At 40.7% G+C, this 21,759-nt stretch overlaps 1 protein-coding gene across 3 annotated transcripts in view; it reads right to left on the bottom strand.

Annotated features, from left to right (window-relative positions):
* The window catches only part of LRRC4C (leucine rich repeat containing 4C), a 593,294-nt gene that overhangs the window by 83,479 nt on the left and 488,056 nt on the right, over positions 1 to 21,759 (bottom strand). For 2 of the 3 annotated variants that reach the window (XM_028727775.2, XM_028727765.2), the window contains one exon: positions 9,318 to 9,490. The exons of the other annotated variant lie outside the window; for it this stretch is intronic. The gene's annotated coding sequence lies outside the window, so the exon portion shown is untranslated. The remainder of the gene's footprint in view (positions 1 to 9,317; positions 9,491 to 21,759) is intronic. 3 annotated transcript variants of the gene reach the window in all.

Below are 21,759 nucleotides of genomic sequence, written 5' to 3'. Positions count from 1 at the left end.
TTTTCCCAGCCACTTTGAATATCGAAGCTTCGATTGGTGATAGCCACCAGGGTGTTTGTTGTTCTATTAAATCTTTGTACCTCTCCCACACACTCCATCCCCACAGTACTTTAAATAACATTTACAAATTATGGTTGGACCAGTCTAAAGATCCATCTAGTCTGGCATTCTGTTCCCAGTGACCAACCAGATGCCTATGGGTAGGCTTCAGGCTGGACTTGAGTGCAGTAGCTCTCTCCCACTCATGTTCTCCAGCAAGCGATATTCAGAGGCCTGCTGCCTAGTAACCACTGATAGCCTTATCTCTCATTAATTTCTCTAATCCCCTTTTAAAGCTGTCCAAGCTGGTGGCCATCACTACATCTTGTGATGCTGAATCCCATAATTTAACTATGTTCTGGTGTGAAGAAATACTTCCTTTCATCAGTCCTGAATTGACCTTCATTGGAAGACTGTGTTCTAATATTATGCGAATATTATGCTACTTTCAGTACTCTTTGACTAATTTTACAAATCTCTATCATGTCCTCTTTCAAAAGCCACAAGATACTTGGATGGTGATACACTGGTGGTCTTCAAGGCTTCTTGGGTTGTTTTCCACTTATTTTTTCCAGACAGGAACATTTATATAAGGTGTGTTTGGGCTGTACTCATCTTGAAAAGGTGCTAGACAGCCCTCATTATAACATCACAATACAAATAGCAAATGTATCCAAGAACAGAGTACTTAAGGGGCCAGGGAAACCATATAGGATCCCTAGAGTTTTCAGAGACTGAACTGCAAATTTGGAGGCTCAACCTTACTGATGACAATGTATACATTTTATTACATCAGGGAAGGTCAAATGAACAATTCTTATCTTTTGGATTGTGTTCCATGGCACCAACATTCAGCAGGCAAGAAAACGACTAGGCTTCATTTGCCCAGGCGAGATCTGGGGACTGGAATGTGTGCAAGGGCTGGTAAGCAGCTGATTTTCCCTATGACAAAGGTGTTCCCAATCAACCAGAAAAAAAATAATTATTTCATTAAAGGATTCTACCCCAAAGTGCAAACGTGCATTATGGTATGTTGGCAGTTAATGCTGTTCAGTTGACAGGTGTAAAATAACAAAGCCAAAACACACATCAATGGGGAAAGTAAACTATCATATTTATAAGATCAGATTTCTCTGTGTTGAACAAGAAAAGAGGTACAAAAACCTGCCTTTCAATGTTAGTTGCCTAAAATACCCTCCCGACCAGCTGAAGAAAGCTGCATCCTTCATCTATTACTAGCAACAAAAGACAACAGAGTAAGCAATGACTCCAGTTAACCCACAAGTCACTGGTTCTGTTTCAAAGCCTCACTTGCTTTCTGTTCCTCTGGCCACTGCTGCTTAGCAACCTCAACAGTGCTTTCATAGTCTATATTTATTCTAGAGGGATTTCATCCCCCCCCTCCACTTCTTTTTCTTTGTGAAAGTCTATAACGGATATTTTTATTTTTTTCAAAGAAAAGGAAAAAAGGCTTGTTTTTCATCTTTTAACTGGACATCCCAATGTCCTCTTTTTGTAATAAAATAAATACAATCAGATTGTGCTTGGCCAATAAAAGAAGTGCTGGGCATCTTCTATTTACTTGGGATTAGAACCACATCTCACACACCCCCTCCAGCCTTTGGTACCCATATCAGAAGTGTGCTTGGGCTTTGAATTCCCTATCTACAAATCACAGTCCCTTGTGGAAATGGACATGGGTCTTTTGTCAAACTCTCTGTTTGAACAGATAGCTCCTGAAGAAATCTTTTCATTGTCTTGGGGAATATCCTGTGCTCTACTTCACTAACGCTTTCAAGTAGTCGTGCAGTTTCTGAGTAGTTGGCATTGGAGGAGAGAGGGGGAGAGATTGTGCCGCATCACTGACTCACCGGCAGATCTTGCATCATGCAGAGTGGAGAGAAATGATATTCAGAGACCAGTTTTCACTCTGTCTACGCAACAAAAGGCACAGGTTTTTCAATAGGTTTGTGGTTTGTTGTTTTGTTTTTTTGAAGGGAGGGGGAACACAGTGGTAGAGGCAAATTGAAATGAGAGGAATTTCTCTTGCTTCACTGACCTGGGGGGAAACTAGGAAGATGGCACATGGCAAAAAAAAACCATATATATTGAGTGTGGGGAAAGTACACAATCCGAGTGTCTCTTTGTTTCCACACTCTTTTTCATGCATTTTTCTCTATATAACTTTGCCCAGTCTTTATTTATAGCAGGGATAGTCAACCTTTTTATACCTACTGCCCACTAATGGATCTTTCTTGATGGTAACATTTCTTACTGCCCACCAGTGCTCAATAGAAGGAGGATTCAGCTTGTGCTGTAGAACCCCCTACTGCCCCCCCTAGAATCCTGAAATGCCCACTAGTGGGCGGTAGGGACCAGGTTGACAACCCCTGATTTATAGGATGGGCACCAGGACAGCACAGCTATTGCTCTATCATCATAAGATATGGGGGAATGGAAGACATGGAAAGGCAGGGTAAGAACCTGATAACTCTACATGAACTCCTGTCCACTTAAAAGGATCATTATGTGATCTTGAAACCAGAGTTGTAACTCCAAATGTCAGAGAGCCCTGCCACTGGGAGCGTAAGTGGAGACACTGTTTATTTATTTGCTCTGTCTCACTCACTGGATCATCACCTTGTCATGGTGAGTTGGACTTACACATCACTTGGGAAGACAGGAGAACTAATGCCAGTGTACTGGAAGAAGCAAAGATCGCCCGTGTCAAAGCAATGATTCTTCAACATCAACTTCGTTGGACTGGTCATTTGTGAGGATGCCTGATTATTGTCTTCCAACTACTCTACTCTGAACTTTAAGAAATGGAAAGCGTAATGCTGGTGATCAACAAAAGAGGTTCAAAGACTCTCTCAAGACAAATATTTAAAAATATAGTACAAACACCAACAACTGGGAAACACTGGCCTGTGAACGCTCCAGTCAGAGAACAGCCTTTATCAAAGGTGTCATGGACTTTGAAGACGCTTGAAAACAAAAGGGAGAAATGTGCTAAGAGGACGTCACGCTTGGCAAACCCTCACTGTGATCAACTCCCGTCCAGAAACCTATGTCCCCACTGTGGTTAAGATTGTGTTCATGGTAGACAATCTTACTTGGCTACGAGTGATCACCAAAGAAGAAGATGATGATTTGCTTTGTGTATCAGATGCTTTTTCATACAAAATGCTCAAGGCAGCTTACAACATTTAATTGAAAACAATTAACATGCTCAATTCAAATGCTAAGTATACAAATCCAAGGCCATAAAATACTGGAAGAAACAAGCTATTTCATAATAAAACCCAGAAAAACAGAACAAAACCCATTTAAAAAATATAATTGAAAACCAAACTAGAAATGCTTTCTCAGTCACTGGCAGTATTCCAGCAATGAAGAAAACTGACTAGTCTCCCTCAGGGAGGTTGTTTTATAACGTAACAAGGTAGGAGTGCCCTACCTTGTACACTCACTCACACACTGCACACTGTGTGTAAAAGTATTGCAGAGTCACCTCTCTGGCAGATCTAAATTGGTAGACCTAGTGTCCATCTACTGGTGGAGCTATGTCCAGAAAACACCTTTCCACTCACTTTGGAGACTCTCAGTCCTTTCCCCGGCTCCTTTCACCTCATCCAGCCCTTAATTAATTTCATTACTTCTACAAGCAACTTTACAGCACCTTCCTCACCTCATCCCTCACCCCCCCAAAAGCCAGGTTAACAGTACTGGACTTCAGCGTTGTCATATATTACTTTCCATCTCCCTTCACCAAAATGGGTATATCAACACTATGTTATTTTGCAGGGTTTATATGATCCACAGTTGTTTAGCCACAATCCTGCACCCTGCAGTATGGATGTGATAATGATGAACTTTATTTGCATTGGCATTAAGAGAATGATTTTCAAAAGATTTACAAACTCAGAAGAAAACCTTTTTTGTTTGTTTTTGTTTCTAATCCCAAGTTTAAAAGATCACAAGCCCCTACCTTTGCTACTACCTGTTGTTGAGTTGACACACTATTCCACAATCACTGCTACACTAAAATGCTGGATACCTGCTTTGGTTTCAATGGGGCAGCAATCACTTCTCCACTAGGAAAGACCAGCAGAAAAGGATTAGCAACAAGCCAAGAGTCTAGATAATGGAAGTTCCACTTGAGCTTTCTCTTTGTCTAATTGGTTAGCTCTGCTTTCCTAAATGTTAGTCACCGCTATGGCTTCATTCGTTGGTTCAAAACCACTGAAAGGTGGGAGTAGGCTAGTTTCTCTCACACACAAAAAAGGAATTTGGCCTCATATCTTAGGTTCTACAAATGGTAGAAACACTCCTTTTTAATGAAAGCTGGGAGTTGGGGAATTATGGTTCATCGAAGATTCTGAATTAGAGAAATGTGAGTGATCTCTTGCTTTGGTGTGCATTGGCAGGATGTGCTGGCTGCATTATGTGGCTGTACAGTATTTAATTCAATGGTCCAAATCCTACTTAGTACTTCACATTAAGGCTAACAGTGTGTGTTAGTCATAATGAAGCAACTAACTAGAAAATCATTTCTTGTTTATCTCAACTTTCCACAATAGATTAGTATTCATTTTGAAGAACAAAGGAACAGGGAGGCTTTCCCCACTGTATGTAAAGGCATATGATAATATATTACCCAATTCACACGTGAGAGAGGTGAGCTTTATGATCAATCTGGGATAATGCTGCTGAATAAATTGAAAGCTAAGCATGCATGAACAGGTTTAGTTGTTTTGTTTTTACCACATATGGTTATTAATGTGCTTCATTGCATAATGCAGAAAATGGGGTTAGTACCAAGCCAGATATTTAAAATAAAATGGAAGAAAGCAAGAGTCAAATTAGAATATTAGCTGATACAATAGCTGAAATTAAGATGCATGAAACAAGGCTGATCTTCTGGGGTCAGGGAAAGCCTGGGCAAAAAGATAAGTCTTCCCAAGACATTTGAAGTAAATGACAATTGGTGCTTGATGCATGACAGAGGGAACGGCATTCCGCAGTATGAGGTCAACAGCAGAAAATACCAGATTTGGGGTCACTGACCTATGATTTTCTGTAGGGTACAGAGCCACAAGTAGAATTTCCACAGATTATCTATGTGAGCTTACAGATCTACACAGGGGCAGGTGATCTTTCAGGTAACCCTGTCTCAAATTTCTCATGACTTTAGGTTATGAAGACCTTGAGTATGGCTTGGTGACTGACCATAAGGCAATGCAGTTCCCTCAGCACAAGTGCAATGTTTGTGTGTTCAGGTGCTCCACTCAACAACCAGGCCACAGCAATATATAACCAGCTGCATCTTTTGGATCAAACCTATGGAAAGCCCCAAACAAGAGGGTGTTTCCTTTTACTGCTGCTGTTGCCCCCAAAACAGGGAAAGGAGAATTCAGGTACTGTCTTCCCCTTCTCCTGCTCTCCACTGCAGCCGGAGCAGCACTCATAGCAGCAGTGGGAAAGAGATCTGCTATTCCTTCCTCCTCTATTGTTTCTCAGTTTTCTCACATGGAGAAAATATGTATGTATGTATGTATGTATGTATGTATGTATGTATGTATTTATTTATTTATTTATTTATTTATTTATTAATTATTATTATTTATTATTATTATTAGAATTTATATATCACCCTATAACTAAAGGTCTCAAGGCAGTTCACAGAACAGAATGAGGTTTTGGGGAGAAATCTAGAATTTCGAGACTCAGAATGGCAGTAGCTCTGTATATACAAGGGTACTGCCCATTATCCTACCCTTGATTAAAGGAGTTGGAAACTCCTTTCAGATACACAATGAACATCTATGAAGTAAACACTGTACTCTCTATGCTCTCCTGAAGTATTCCTGCTCTGAACACCATGCAATGCATAGAAACTGAAATGTGGAATATATGTTTGGGGAGGGGAACCATGATCAAAGCGACATTCACATTTAAATCCAAACTAAGATGTACAGTGACAATGACATCATTTTATTATTATTATACAGCCTTTTTCATCCTTGGAGGTTACCACAGCAGTGGAGCATACCAGCTCCCCATTTCTCTTCCTGCTGTTAGGATTGCGCATTTCCCCCCATTAAAAATTCCTGCTGGACTCAGCACATTTGCCAGACCTGTTCTACACTAGAGGTTGGTTCAGGAAAACATTAACCTATGGCTGCTAAGAGCAAGGAAATCAATACTGTAAGCACATAACGTAATCCCCACAATGGATGCAGCTAATATCACATGTAAATAAGGAGGAAACCTTTATCTATACAGGTGTATGGACCTTCTCCCCTCCCTCTGCTGCCATCTGTTCATTACGATTGGTGGCAGATGCTTTATTGATGAAACCGCTCTGAGTTTCATCTGTGAACAAACCGTGACTGGTGGGGGTTCTCCCCCGCCCCTGCATCTTTCCCATAACTATAGGTTTTCTGATGGTTTGAAATTTAAGTCTTGCCATTCTGCAGTTCTCCCAGCTGGTTTTGGCTTATATAAGAGCTCAGCTACAGCGCTGCTGAGCAAATTCAAAGAGGTTTGTCTGCTTTCTGGGGCTTAGGAGATAAGCTGCACAATTGTTCAGAGTTCATGGTGTTAACTTTCATGTATAGAACGTGTGGTGGGCGCTTTAACTCAATTAACTAATTGAGTCCATACTTCTGTGTCCCAGGGTCAGGGACCATCCCTTTCCCCCTATCTGTCTGTCTGTTTCTTCTCCTTACAACGAAGCCTAGCCTAGCAATGCCTTTCTACGTAGTTACTGATTAACAGCAGCAGCAGCAACCATAATAAATCCAGTGCAAAAGAAAAGCAATGGCAATGGAAGTAGACTTGTATTTTGAGTCTTCAGCAAGAGAAGTTTATTAGCATATGCAAATGTGTTTCCACACAAAGACAAGGGCTTGGAGACAAGTCCAGTGCACGAGCTGGGAGATACGTGGGGGGGGGGGGATTGTGCACAGAAGCACTGTTCTCCTATTAAGAAAGTTAGGAATGGGGGGGGGAGCACTAGTGATTTGGGCTCCGTTTTTGTGCCCCTCCCCCCCACCGCAAGACCAAATAGGTCATCAATATTGGCCAGAGTATTGGGCAGCACAGGTGGCTGATGGGAGTGAAGGGAAAGTGCATAAACTGAGATTAGATGTTGAAAGGCAAATTGGTAAGTCACAGAGTGGTTGCTGGGATAGTGCAGGTGTTCAGCACAGGAATGCTTGACTGTGCCATTACCTCTGCTTGAGTTGCTGAAAGGAGAACTGAGGCAGTCACAGTTCATCTCAAATAGCCCTTTCACCTCAGTTCTGCCCACATTTGCTACTTCCAACAATAACAGAAGAATCCCAGATGTGTGTTTCCTTGAGCAGAAAATTACACACACACACTTTTTCTTTTTCTTCAAGGGCTGGTACTCAGATTTACTAACTACATGGTACCTGCTCAGAAGTTTGAAATTGCCACATTTCCTCCATGGTTGACACAGAGAATTAGTAATGTTGTGTACATCTGAATGATCATAGGCTTCAGAGGACTTCCCTGCCCGTAAACACACAGACTGAGGTTTCTGTCATCTGAATTCACATTCAGTGACAGGACTAGACTAGACAAACTACCCTTCACTGGTTAGGACGTGAGAGGTTTACAAAATACCATTCAATGGGTTCAATAATAATAAAAAACGTTTACAATCTTAACCATTATTTAAAATAATGGTTTTAAATTCATGTCATCACAGCGCTACAGCAGAAGGCAACACCCATGGCCGAAAACACATCCACCTCTTCCAAAAGCCCCAAGGAAGAGGAAAATCCACAGATGGGTTGCCACCACCAAGAAAGCTCTGCCCTGAATCACTAGTCAATGAGGTTCCCCATCAGAAAAACAGCCTGGTACAAAGGTGGCATGTAGGGAAAGATGGGTCTCTACTGACTTGGGATGGTGTTGCATGCCAGTGTGTTTTTCTGTTGGATTTTGGCTATTATCACAATTAATGGTTACTTTAAGAATTGAGGCACATCTATGCTATTAAAAGACCTGGACATTCACAATGGGTTTCTGGGATGGACTGCTAAAATTCACATTAATAGGTTGGAGAGAAGACACAACTTTTTTTTGCTTCTTGGGGTTTTCTCACTCCTGCTATGCTTGTCTTTGTACAACACTGTGAAGTTCACTAGTGAAAGGGGGAGCAATGAGTGAGGAGTATTAAGGAGTGGTTTGTGGTCCAGCATGTTTAACCTAGTGAATTTATGGGACAGCTTTGCACCTGTCTTACTAACTCCTCAGTTCTGACTGGCTGATTTGAAAACAAGTAAGAGGAAGAAACAGAGAAAAATAATTTCACAAAATAAAATGTCGGATTTTCTAATACAGTATGGCAATATTTATGTATTCTTTGTTTCACTTATAACAGGATCTTTAGAGAAATCCATCCTATCATCATCATCATCATCATCATCATCATCATCATATATGCCTCCATTTTATTTTTATTGTTTTTGCCTTCTTTCAGCAGCTTTCTGCATTCCAACAGGATCTCCAATCCTAGAAACTCAAAAACTGAGCTCACATTGACAACCACAAAGAATCACTATCCCAAGAGCTAAAATCACCAAGAATGATAATTCAGTTGGTGGAAACTGCACGAATTAAGAGGTTGTTGTGTTACATTTTTTAACCACCATGATCCTAAAACCCTCTTTATATACAGTACTACACTTCCTTATAATTTAAACATAAGTGTTATCATAAAAAATTAGCCTTCATTTGAAAATAAGTCATAAACAAGAGGGTTCATTTAAGCCTGCACTGAGTGTTCCCCCCACCCCAACTGCTAAACACAGTTGGATAAAAATGTAGGACTTCTTTTTTTAAAAAAGAAGCAGATTGTGCATTCCTAGCAGAGATGAGGCTGGTGCTGTTACCACCACCAGAACTTCAATTGCTGAAGAGTCGCACAACTATGAAGCAAAATGAAATAGCTGCTTCATCTTCTTGTGCCATTTCAAAATGTGCCATATTCCTGTCCAGCCAGAAACTCCATGGGGGCTTACTTCCAATTCTGTTCACACACAGGATTTGTCTGCAAAACTGGACTTCCGCTATCTTCTTCTGAAGTTGTGGTAAAAGGCTCTGAAGCCAAAAAATCTCGCTCAAGGATTCAATGTATGATCATAAACATTCCTTCACAAAGAACATTCCTAGACACTGCATTTTTTGCAAAGCAAAAATGGGTTTCACATAAATAGTTAAGAGATGGAAAATAAACCTACCAGAATACCTAGTCCATCTTCTGCCCTTCTCCGTTCCTGGCCAATAATGCAGGTGCTCTAGTGATTAGTCTATCTGCTTGAGTTACACAGACAAAGGACTTCTTTCTTGGGGCCAGCAAAACAGAAGCCAACCCTCTTGTTACAAACTGCCAGTCTTTCTTCATAGTCTCAATCTGTTTAAAATATGAAGAGAATATTTCATTCAGTATTACGTGGGCAGCAGGGACACTGAATGACTGCTGCATTCATTCAAGAAAAGAGGAAGCTGCTATGGAACCCATAGCAGAGCCCCCTCGTGACAAGCGACCTCAATAGCTGTGGTGGCCTTTCAATCAATGAGATAGCTCTTCACAAGTAAAACCTACTGAAAGGAGGTGGGAGTCAAACTGAACTCAATGGTCTGCAACTCATGGTTTACCAGGAGAAACCTGTCGTCTGAGTATGAGAAATATAGAGGCCATGGAGCTTCTGAGAAAAAAATGGGGGTGCAAAATGACTGCAATTTTTGTCTCATTAAACCCAGCTTGCTGTCGTCTTACTGAAAACTCGAGATGGACAGATCAGCTTAGGTTTGTCCTGTTTCATTTTTGCTGGCACTAACAAATAGGCCTGCTCTGTGTTTGAAGCTTGGAACTGATTTTGGAAAGTTTGCATTTAAACTGCATGCATTATTAACTGCATAATTGTACACATTTCACCCCAAATTCAGATTGTTCAATGGAGAATGACTTCTGTTCCCCCCATGGAACTTCCCTTCCCTCTCCTCTCCCCGTGTGCCCCTGGAGGGGAGAGAGGGAGGGAAAGTTCCATTGCGTGATTGCAAGTTGTCCAGAGGGAACAATGACTTTGTCAGATGCAACCCATAATTTTGACAGCAATTTTTACACACCAAAATGGCATTGCAATCTCTGACTGGGAGTTGCACTTCCAACTGCAAGCAAATTCTGGCCCATTGGACTGAGTCAATCTGCTGTAAAAAGCCTACCAAATTCCTCCTCCATCCTTATTGGGAACTGCTTTATTATTTTCAAAGGAGAAAAGTTGTCATGGCAGATCACTGGTGCCCATCTAATCTGAGCTGAGCTAGTTTCATACATGGGATTCTCTAACATAGACTCTTCACTGGGTCTCAAAAAACTCTAGTGGTTTTGGGGTAATGTTAAACCAACACCAATAGTGGAAGAAATATGACTTTCATTAATATGACTTCTGAATTCTCTGTGTCTATAGAATCCAAATGGATATGACCAGCACCTACTCCCATTAAAGTCTGTAGAACAAATGTCACAGCATAATTTTCTCAAGACAAGTAATACAGTTTTTTAACAGCTTGTCCAATAGAGGGCAACAGTAGACACATAATTCTGAAAATTCCACCAGTCTATGAGTAGAAATACAACAATGCTGAAGGTATTGTATTTTTTGTTTTACACACAGCATCTTATGGGAGTTGCAATGCTGGGGCATGGTCCCAACTGGTCCCTTCATGTTGGCAGTAGGACTGGATTACTACTGCTTTACCAGTTGTCCCACACAAGAGTATTACTTGATTCCAATGGTGTGAGACAAAGGTGAGGTATTGTCATTAAACTTTGAGGAAATTAAAGTGGTTTCGGTATTTTATAGAAATTAATATGGGGATGCTTTATATACCACAGGCTGTAACAAAAACTGCTTCTTTACATCAGTGCAGTTGGTGAAGATCCATAGGACTGATCTGTAATACACTTAGGCTTTCCCCTCACACTATATACACAGTAACTGCTTTACTGTGGAGCACAGTGCACATCTATATAAGAGTAAAATAGGTATTTTAGTGGTGGTAAAATACAAACATATTGCTATAAAAAATACTTTCCCCCACCATTCTCATGTTGTGTCTGAAGATCCTAAACCAAATTAAACATCACCTTAACCGCTAGCCTGGTTCCATTTAACTTTTGGAAGAAACTGAGCTAATAATGTGGTCAGATGAGCAGTTTATGGATGTGTATAAAGGACTGTGGCCTTTTAACACCTCCTAAAAATAAAGCATCACCAAACATCACTAGGTCAATTTCAGTAGTCTTCAACAACAGTAACATCAAGGTTTCATTTGGAAATATACATGATGAACTTTCCTCTTTTAGTGCAAGGGAGAGGTGAAGCAGAAGCCATTAAGAAAACAAAACTTAGATAGATCTTGGTCACTGCAATGTTGCACTACAAACAGCACAGAATACTGCTCTTATACAAAAGAAATGACAGGCTAGGGGCTGGAAGAAATAAAAATGGTTTGAGAAATGGTCTATAAATACTATAAAAATTTGCAGGGTGCTTAAGAGCTAAAAAGGTTGTATTCAACTAAGTCTTGCTCAGTGTAAACCCATTAAAATTAATGAGCCTAAGTTACCTATGACCATTAACTTCAATGGAATTTAATACCACACTAAGGTGAACGGTGCATCAGGGCAAGCATTTTGGCTTGCCAGACCAACCAATTTCCCCTCTTCTCCCCTTCAAACTATTTCAGGGGATCTCATGGCCCCTCTAGAGCCAATTCAGGAGGTGTAAAGATGGGGGGGGGGATCCCCATTGTGCAAGGGGAAGCCCTTGTGACAGCTGAATCCCACCCAGCATCTCCATATGCCTGAACATCTTTCTGTGTCATTTTGCTTCAGTAGTCTGAGCAAAGTAATCAAAGTATTTATGCAATGAATTCAGCCATTTGTCCCGGTTGATGTGTTTTCATGAAATGATCAGTTATAATATCCAAATATTATTCTTCATTTGTAATGACTTATGAATCATTTGACCAAAAATTACAACTTATGGAGGCTATGCTGGCATTTCTTAGTACAATTATTCATTGTGCATGGTTAGTCACAACCAGGCTTTCGACAGGGCACACTAGATACTTTTCGGAGATGCAGTGAGGGGGGTAGGAATATGGCATATGTTACATTTGTGTCATGGGAGCCATGCGCATAACTTGAGAAGCACCAGCCATGTGGGAGGAGCTCAGTTTTACCTCATGCCATTTTTTAACCTTCTAGGTCACACCCACAATGTACATTTAAAGCACCATTGTACCACTTTAACAGTCACGGACAATCCTGCGAACTGTAGTTCATTAATGGTCCTGACTTCACAGAGCTACTGTTTATAGCACCCTAGGAGCCACCAACTTTTAGGGGTAGAGGAACTGTAGTCAGAAGAAGAGGGGACATCCTGTTCACCCAGGACCCACTGCAACAGATATGTCCCCCCAAAACAGTGAACATCTACATGTTTAACTGTCCTGCGATACATCAGAGTGTAATGAGTAATCTTGCCTTGCTCCATCTTTAGAAGCTTGGTGAGTGGATGTGCCAACTTGTTGGGAGAGCTCCATTGCTTCTGTGCAGTTTTAAGCACCTTGTCCTGATCTTGGACTACACTTTCATCACTGCCTCTAGCCTAGCTGTGACTTGATACCCATGGCTGAACTTGTATCTCTTCTCTGTCTCAATAAAGATCTCTTCCTTACTCACAAGTAAAAGCATCTGTTGTGGTGGTCTGGGCTGGAGCCATGGCAAGCTTCAACCTTGAAATGTGTTGTAAAGTTACAAAATGGGTTAAAAAGCATTCCAAACTTTGAGAATAGGGTATAATCCTAAAGCATTTTAGGTGTAAACTATTCAAGTTCCAGTCAATAGCTTCCAAATTCAGGACATTACTCTTTCCTCAAAGGGACAGTTTTTAATTCAGATGCTCCTGACCATGTTGAGATTCAGGTTACACTATCACTGCAGCTATTCTAAAGTTACAAAAGCAAGGGGGAAAAAATCATCACCTTAAGAGCTGGCCTGGTTCACTTTTCCTTCACATTAGAAGGAAACTGAGCTAATGATGTGGTCTAATGAGTGGTTTATGCCTTCTGACAAACCAAATGAGGTTTGTCAGCATAGGCTCTAGGCAGCATGGAACTGCTGCAATTTTACATCTCATTGATTACCAGAATGAGGATTGCAAAAACATTCATACAGCATCAAATATCCTTCACAGACCACAGGAATTCAAGCCTTCGCAGAGAAGAAATAAAATGAAGCAACTGGGTAGCACATTGTTTTCTATGTGTATATTGTGGCAAACTGACCTCTATATAAGCTAATAATAAAACAATAAAGTAACAAACTACAGAGGCTGAAATTCCATAGGTTACATACAGAATTCCATGGGTTCTGGACTGGGTTACATGTAAATAGGCAGTTCAGGCACCAATGATACGCTTGCTTTTCATGAAGAGCATCAGAGTGTTTATTGCACAGTCACAGAGAATGTGCACTACACTAGCAATAAGTAACATTAAAGAGGGGTCTACAAAATTAATACTATGATTCTAAGACTTTCATGGTATTAATTATAATAAACCAAAATTAACACCCAGGAGTTGATTTTGGGGTGAAAGGACTGTGAGATCAGTTCAGTTTTTGCATTGTAAACCAAATCATATGCTCAGAGTGTTCTCAGAGGCACCCCATTCTTTAATCCTAACTATGGCTTTTGCACCTGGCTCTAGCTGGTTTTAGCAAAATAATAAAGTAGATCTGTCAAACTTGAAGTCTGCCCACACCTGTCATAAAGCATGCCTCTGAATAAAAATATAAGAACATAGAGCCTGCAGGATTAGGTCCATGGCCCATCTATCACAGAGACCAAACACATGTCTGTAGGAAGCCTGTAACATGGACCTGTTCTGAACACGACAACACTTGGCCCACCTGCGATATCCAGAAGATAATTCTTTTAATGGTTATCTCCAGTTGTTGTTTTTCTGGGGGTATGCAGGGGTACGCATACCCCTAAACATTTTGTGAATCTTTGTACCTATGTCCATTTGCTGTATTTATTTTCCCCAGTTTGAACTATAAAATGGTGATTTTCTTGAGTCAAAATGAGAGTACCCCTAAACATTTTTTTAAAGAAAAAAAACACTGGTTATCTCAATTATTTACCTGTTAAAAAGTAAACTAACTAAGGCTCCAATTCTATAACAACTTGCCAGGGAGTAAGTCCCATTTGACTCAATTCATGCATATGGTTGCTGAGCCACCTGAAATGAAAAATTCTCTTCTGCCACAACATTGCAATAATGCATTTTGTCATTGACCACATTAACTGATATACACAGAAAGCTTCTGTTGAGTTAGGTAGGAGCTGATTTGTAGTTTGCATCAAGGGTGTGTGTGCAAAACCACAATGGAATCCAGCCATACACTGGAGGAGCCAACAGAAAATGCAACTACAAGTACTCACAAGTCTACCACCACCATGGAAAAAAACCTATACAATACAAGGCTGACAAAGACCAACCTCCCACAATCCAGACCGCAATATGCAAAAACTAAAAACCACTTGACTCAATCAGATGATCTCAGAGACAGACCATTCGTTGTCATCTGTATAACCTATTTATATAACACTTGAATTCAGCATTAGAAGATGCTCTAGAAAACTATTTTACAGATGGAAGATACTGGGGGGGCTAAGAGGGTCATGGTCTAGAAAGGCAATCCGTCTATGACAGAGAACTCAAAACCTTGCAAAGCGGAAGTAAATGAGCCAAGTGCTCAGATCAAGGAGAAGCCCTATGCCCAGACACGGAATGCCAATAACATATGTTATTATCAGGGAGTAGTTGACTATATGAGCGTCATGACAATTGCTGGAAACTGGGCCATATCAGAGAGCCAATAAACAAAGGTAGTCATCATAGGTGTGGCAACCTCTCACATGGACAAAGCCTTTGCAAGTGTTACACTTTGCAAGTGTAACTAAATCCAAGGGAAGGGTGCTGATCTAAATTAAAACCTCCAGCAAAAATAGCAACATCCTTTCATTAAGAAGCCTGAGATTGAGCAACATATTTTTTGAGGGAAAAGAAACAGGTATCTCTTTCCTTCAGAAAAGGAAATAATATAAAGATGCATAAAATCAGGATGCAGATTATAGTGGGTATATAGGTCATAATGTACGCAGCTGAACAAATAAAGGGGCAAAAAATGAAATCTTGTTTTAACTTTGACATCTGAGGCCTCACCAGCATATGCAGACTTAGGCAGTACAATCAACTGTTGCACTTCAGACTACAGGCAGAGATACATGTAACCCCCCCCCTTTTTTTTTTTGCAAGCAGTAAATAAAGATCAGTATATCAGGAACAAGTATCAATGCCCTCTTGTGCCAATTGTTTACGAGCAGTGTGCTGTTTGGAGTCACACAGAAAGCACACGAAATGTGACACCGCCACTGCACTGACTCTGACTGAGCTGTTATTTTGCCAAACCCAACTGCGGAAAGAGCCAAAAGATGAGGAATTTACAAGGAACAACATCACCACAATCACACTGGAGAAAAATAGGGAATTAAATTTTGGGCTCCTCTCTGCAGTAGAAGTCATGGAGATATAAGTGACCAAGTGACATAAATGCATATGTGACTTTGACCATGCTCTATAATACTCCAAAAGATGGCTTTGGAAAAGAATACCCCCTTTTCTTCTAAGGAGAGCTGGGGGGGAGGAACAGAAGGGGGTTTGCCCATGCTCTCAAAATAGAGATGTTTTTGAAATATTGCTTTCTTGCTCCAACCCCTCCTTCCCCTTTTAATAAACTTTGCATGACTATGCTGTTTATCTTACTCATGTTCACAATTTTCACACTCAATCATTCTTTTTAGGGTGGTGGTGGGAAATCTCTAATAGAACTATTCTGTGATACATGGCTTTGGCATTTAATATAGTTGAAGTTTTTTTATTAAATATGTATATAATAATAATTTATAAGGTCACACATCACACTGGCATCTGGGTGACCTTATAAAAATCTAAGCAGGAGGTAAATAAAGACTAAAGATACGTGTAGGGGATAAAATGTCAGATGTCATATTTCCCATCCCCCAATGTACATTTGTTAAACCTAAAGCACGAGTTAAATATATATGGCATTATGGGTGGGGGGGAAATCCCATAAACAATCATTGTGGTTACCCTTTTTATGTGAACATTTTATTCTGTATTGTAAAAATTATTTCATATGATAATTTCTGGCCTATCTGTGAATCTTTCAGAGCTCAGATATATTCAGCTGCATTGTTGTGGTTTTGCTATTTTATTGGCTTTTACTGATTATTACTTTTGTACTCATTACATTATAAACCACTTTGTAAAGAGCAATGCAACTTCTGTGAATAAATAAAGCAAGAAACTAGTGCACAGGACTGGGCTAGACAGCACTTAAATCCACACGTGCCAGCAGTACTTTCCAGCTGCACATTTTCAAAATGATCTAGCCTGATTTCTCCTTTAAAAATTATGCTGTTCATTCACATTTTTCCTAGATGCTTACACATTTGAATTTATTATTTATTGAATGCTCCAGGGCCTATAGGCTATGTGTTCAGTAAAGCCCAGAGTGATATGGAAGCCGAGAACTAATATTCCCTGAAAAATACCATCTGGCCCATGTCACTGGGCATATTGTTTACCCAACATGTGATATCAGCTTCTTTTTTCTTTGTGACAGTTATGCCTGTTCTTTTTTGATGCTCCCTCAGCAGTGCAGCCTTATAAAACTAAGCATTTGCTCAAATCTGTGTAAATGCCTTTTCTCCCGAGTTGAGCAAAGATCTTAGAGTGCCCTTTGTCATTCTTTGACCCAAACAAATACAGTGGTACCTTGGTACTCGAACGGTTTGGCTCCACTGGTGGAGGAACAGGAGTGCAGAGCGAGTGGACCGCCCCCAGCACCACTGTAGGATGCCATTGCGGCTCCCCTCCCCCGACACGCGCCATGCCCCCCCAAGTGCCAGGTGCCACACCCCCACGGGTGGCATACCACGCCCCTGGGGTGCGCACCATGCCTCCATCTGCTCTCTGCCCCCAGTAGTGGAGCATGCAGCTTTGCCACTGCTTGGCTTCCAAACAAATCGGCTCCCAAACGCTGCAAACCCAGAAGTAAGTGTTCCGGTTTGTGAATGTTTTTCAGAAGCTGAACATCCAATGCGGCTTCCGCGTGAGTGCAGGAAGCTCCAACAGCCAATTGAAAGCCGCACCTTGGTTTTCGAACGGTTTTGGGAGTCGAACGGACTCCAGGAATGAATTAATTAAGTTTGAAAACCAAGGTACCACTGTATGTAATGCACCCCCTCCAGGTCTCCTACTGATGACAACTTCTTTTATACACTTGCTTGTGCTGTCCACTTACTACTGTGTTTTGCTTCCCCTTCCATCTTTCCCCATCTTGGGAGACTGGCAACAATCACAAACTCTAAGGGCACTATTACCAGCCAGCAAATAGTGCAGCAACATATTTATTCTCCAAAATAAAATGCATTCTGACAGAGTTTTAGGACATTTGGAGTTACCAAGAGTGAATTCACAGCAATCAGCTCATCACTAAAACATTTATATTGCTACACATTCATGGACAGCTGCAACTTCATAGCTAAAGCAATGCTGCAGAGAGTATAGCCATCTGGATTTCACAGTGGCAGAGAGACTAAACAAGAAGTCCTACACTTCCAAACATCTGATCAACAGGGGACACTTATGAATAATTTCCATTAGCTGCACAGCACAAGCTTTTGTTGCTCAAGATTCCATACAGTATCAGCAATGATGGGCATACTTCTTTGACAGAAGCATTTAGTACTGTAAGCAATGATTCATTACAGAACTCAGCGTATGGGCAAGCCTATTTATTGTGAACAGCAGGCAAAAGTTTATTGACTTCAGTGATTTAAAAACTGCAAACAGGATCTTGAACTACTTTAGCTTGCAGGGAATGGGGAAGGAGAGGGAGAATCACCCAACACTTTCCATATAAAGTAAAATAGAAGCATTTTAGCATCTCATTTCAGTTTATTAGTATGAATGAATGGTGGTTGTTTTGGAAATTCTTACTTGAATGTAGCCAACAATATGCACAAGTAGCATAAACTAATATTATGTGAAACTCAAAATCCTGCACGCACTGAAATTTGGAATAGATTTGGAAGTGCCAGGAATGAAGCAGAATACATCTCTTTTGTGGAGCAAGAAAAGTTCCAAGAAACTAGAGGGCAGGTTTTGTCAAAGTACTAATCCATGCTGGAGTTTATATTTTCCCATCTTTGTGTTAGAGTCCAGCAATGAGTTTCAGTAAATGGAGAGACCCTCTCTTAAGCACTGATTCACTCTTCAGAAGTGGTGGTCAATGCAATTCTTCACAAAAAGGATACAATTATTATTTTAATTTTATTTATTAAATCGCTATACCACCCTTCATCTGAGAATCACAGGGTGATTTATAATATAAACATACATAACCACATAGCAAGGCAACAAACCAAAAGAACACCCACCATACACACACACACCGTTTAAACGCCCATAGATTGTTTAATTAGCCAAAGGCCTGGGAGAAGTGGAACGTAACAAGATATGTAACAAGGCACCAGGTGAGCCTCCCTGGGGAGGGCATTCCATAAGCAGGGAGCCACCACAGAAAAGCCTGTTATTGTGTTGCCACCCTCCAGACCTCCCATAGAGGAGGCACCCAAAGCAGGGCTCTGTTGATGATCACAGGGTCCATTGCACTTCATATGGGGAGAGCTGTTTCTTACATAAAACATATGGTATGTTCATAACAGGTATTCTGTATGTTGAAGATCTTAGCTTGCTTCCTTTCCTAGGTCCTGAACTGTTGCCTGGGCACATTGATGGATTGCATGTTGACTTCATCCAATCAATTCATTGGTGCTGTTCATCACTTCAACGTAGGAGAGATTACCTAGCTTTGGAGCTATGGTTTGTGCTGGATGGTTTATGCCTGGACCTTGTGTTTGCTCCTGGAAGTCCTGGTGGATGTCCTGGAGATATTTATCAGCTCCTTCCTTTCCCCTTCCTTCCTTTCTTGCAGATCTGGTCATTGTCACTTATGCTCTGGTCACATCCAGATTGGACTACTGTATGTGGGTCTACATTTGAAGATTGTTTGGAGTCTTCAGATCCTGCAAAAAGCAGCAATCCGAGTGGTTCCTGGTATATCACTCCCCCCCCCCCATTTGTGCTGGCTTCCAGTTAATTTCTGGGCACAATTCAGAGTGAACTTGCCCAGGCAATGCATCTGAGGCCGTGCTCTGTGTTCCACTACATTCAGAAACGTGCTTGGCAGAGACACAAGAGCAGTCCTTCTTGGTCGCAGCACCCAGATTGCAGAATTGACTCCTAAAAGAGGTTCAATTCCCCTCTCTCAAGGTGGATGACTTTTTAAATTCCCCTGTGTTTCAGTAATCAAGTGAATCTCATTGTTCTTATTCTTATATTGTGATTTTAATCTGAAAGCCACTTTAAGGGCTAGAGAGCAGAGTAGAAATTGCCTATATTTCTCCATGGTTATGCCCCAATTATGGGACTCCCCCTTTGGCAACATGCATTGTCCCCACATACATACACACTATACATTTAGAGCATTCCCTACCAAGAATCCTGGAAACTGTATTTTGTTAAGGGTTCTTCTCTGTGAGGCATAAACCACAGCTTCGCAGGGCTGGGAGAAATGTGATTTAAATGTATGGTGTGTACATTGTCTCAGTCTAAATCTAAAGACATTCCTGTTCATCCAGGTATTTAGTGCTCAGATGTGATGGTTTTGGGCATCTTAGAACTTCCTTGCTGTGCTTAGATGTATTTTCAAAAGTTTAAAAATGTTCAATGTTTTTAACTGTGTATGGCTGCTCTGTTCGCCTTTGAAAGGAAAGGCAGGATAGAAATTTACTAATAAATAAAACATTGCTCCCTTCTTGTTAACCTATCCCCAATTTTCCAGTTTCTTTGACTTAGGCAGATATCAGAATGGACAAATCAGTGGCCCTTACATATCAACTTACATATAGTTTGCATTTGAGGAAATGAAACATTAAAAAAACACACAAGCTAGGTGACTAGAAATAAGAAATTCTGCACCCAAACCTTGTGAAAGCGTCCCTAATGTTATCAGGACTGGATTGGGAGGCAGCAAAACTGTTGCCTTTATATAAAACAGATCTAGCCATGCATGCTAAGCTAAATCACATTTATTGATTGGAAGGGAATGTGTGTCGCCTCTTGTATCAGAAGGCTATGCAGATATCCTCCATAGTGAAATCTGTCCAAGCAGACCGAATAATCTAGGTTTAATATTTTAAACCACACACAAAAAGGCATGTGTGTATGTGAAGTCAAGCAAAATAACTGCAGCCACAGGAACTGGGGAGTGGGGCTGAAGCTTCTTAAAATAACTTTTTATTTAGCTATTTTAAGGAGGATTCAGTCAGCAAATTTTAATTCTCTGAAATGTGAACATCTCACCCTAGTTCCAGATCTCCAACAATTGACGGCATTAGACCCCAATTCCATTATGCATGATGAGTATTTGAAGTAAGAAATTACTAATCAAGCCACTCCAGATTTACAGTCATTAACCACTGACCTTGAGTGCAATGCTATTAAGTCTGCGCCTTTGGAATTCACCCCAGTTTCATCACCTAGATATAATAGAATTTCTTCTGTATTAATAATTCACCTTAGCTTGACTGATTTTGGCAGCCAAACCCTTCTGAAAATTTCAGCTTTGAGTTTCCTACCCTGCTTTCTGGAGAAATACCGTATAAGCAACACCTGGATTTAGGACTTGTAAGCTCTAGCACACATGATGGCAACTGCAGCACTGTTGAAAGTTACCGTTTTGTTTTGTTTTCTGACTAAGGGCTGAGTAATGACCTAGATTTAAATCCCAGCGTATTCCACTGATCAACCTTCTTTTTCCTTCCAGACAAATTATCCCAGCTCCATCTCAGGTGTAAGACCCCCACGCAAATGTGAAGCACCGGATTGATTCTGCTGCTGCTGCATTGGTAATTTCACCCCCCCCCCAGTCAGCTTTCATTTCATAGGAGAAAACCATTATGGCATGTTTGAAACAACTTCTAGGTATCTGTGATGCTTACACAGTAAGCAAAATGTAAGGAGACTGCCTGGTTAAGAGCATTTCCAAACAAACAAACAAAAAACAGAAAACTCCATTTTTAAAATTTATTTTTGGCACATTGCTTGGGTCTCAAAGTCAGAAGCTAAACCTAGTTTTGGACTGCACTACTTCAGGTTGTGTGTGAGGGATTCACTTGTCTAAATGCTCTTAAATACCATAAAGCAATCCCCTGCATATAAAGTTGCCTTCTCTCTGACATGCTAGTTATGTTTGTTGCTGAGGGTGGAGATGATTTGTAAATGGACAAGCATACATGCAAGCGTCTAAATATAGTGTAAAAGTACTATATTCCTCTGGAAATGGTTTTATAAATTATCTGCTTTGCTGTATATGTAAGAACCAAGTCTCACGGAAAAGCTAAAGAGTAATAATCAGCATTTTTTCAAAGTCTTAGGGTTCCTATGTGCCTGAAT

Source organism: Podarcis muralis, chromosome 1 (genome assembly GCF_964188315.1).
Source record: "Podarcis muralis chromosome 1, rPodMur119.hap1.1, whole genome shotgun sequence".
Classification (NCBI taxonomy): Eukaryota; Metazoa; Chordata; class Lepidosauria; order Squamata; family Lacertidae; genus Podarcis; species Podarcis muralis.
Note: the sequence above shows the minus strand (reverse complement) of the source record. Positions and strands in the feature narration are given on the sequence as shown.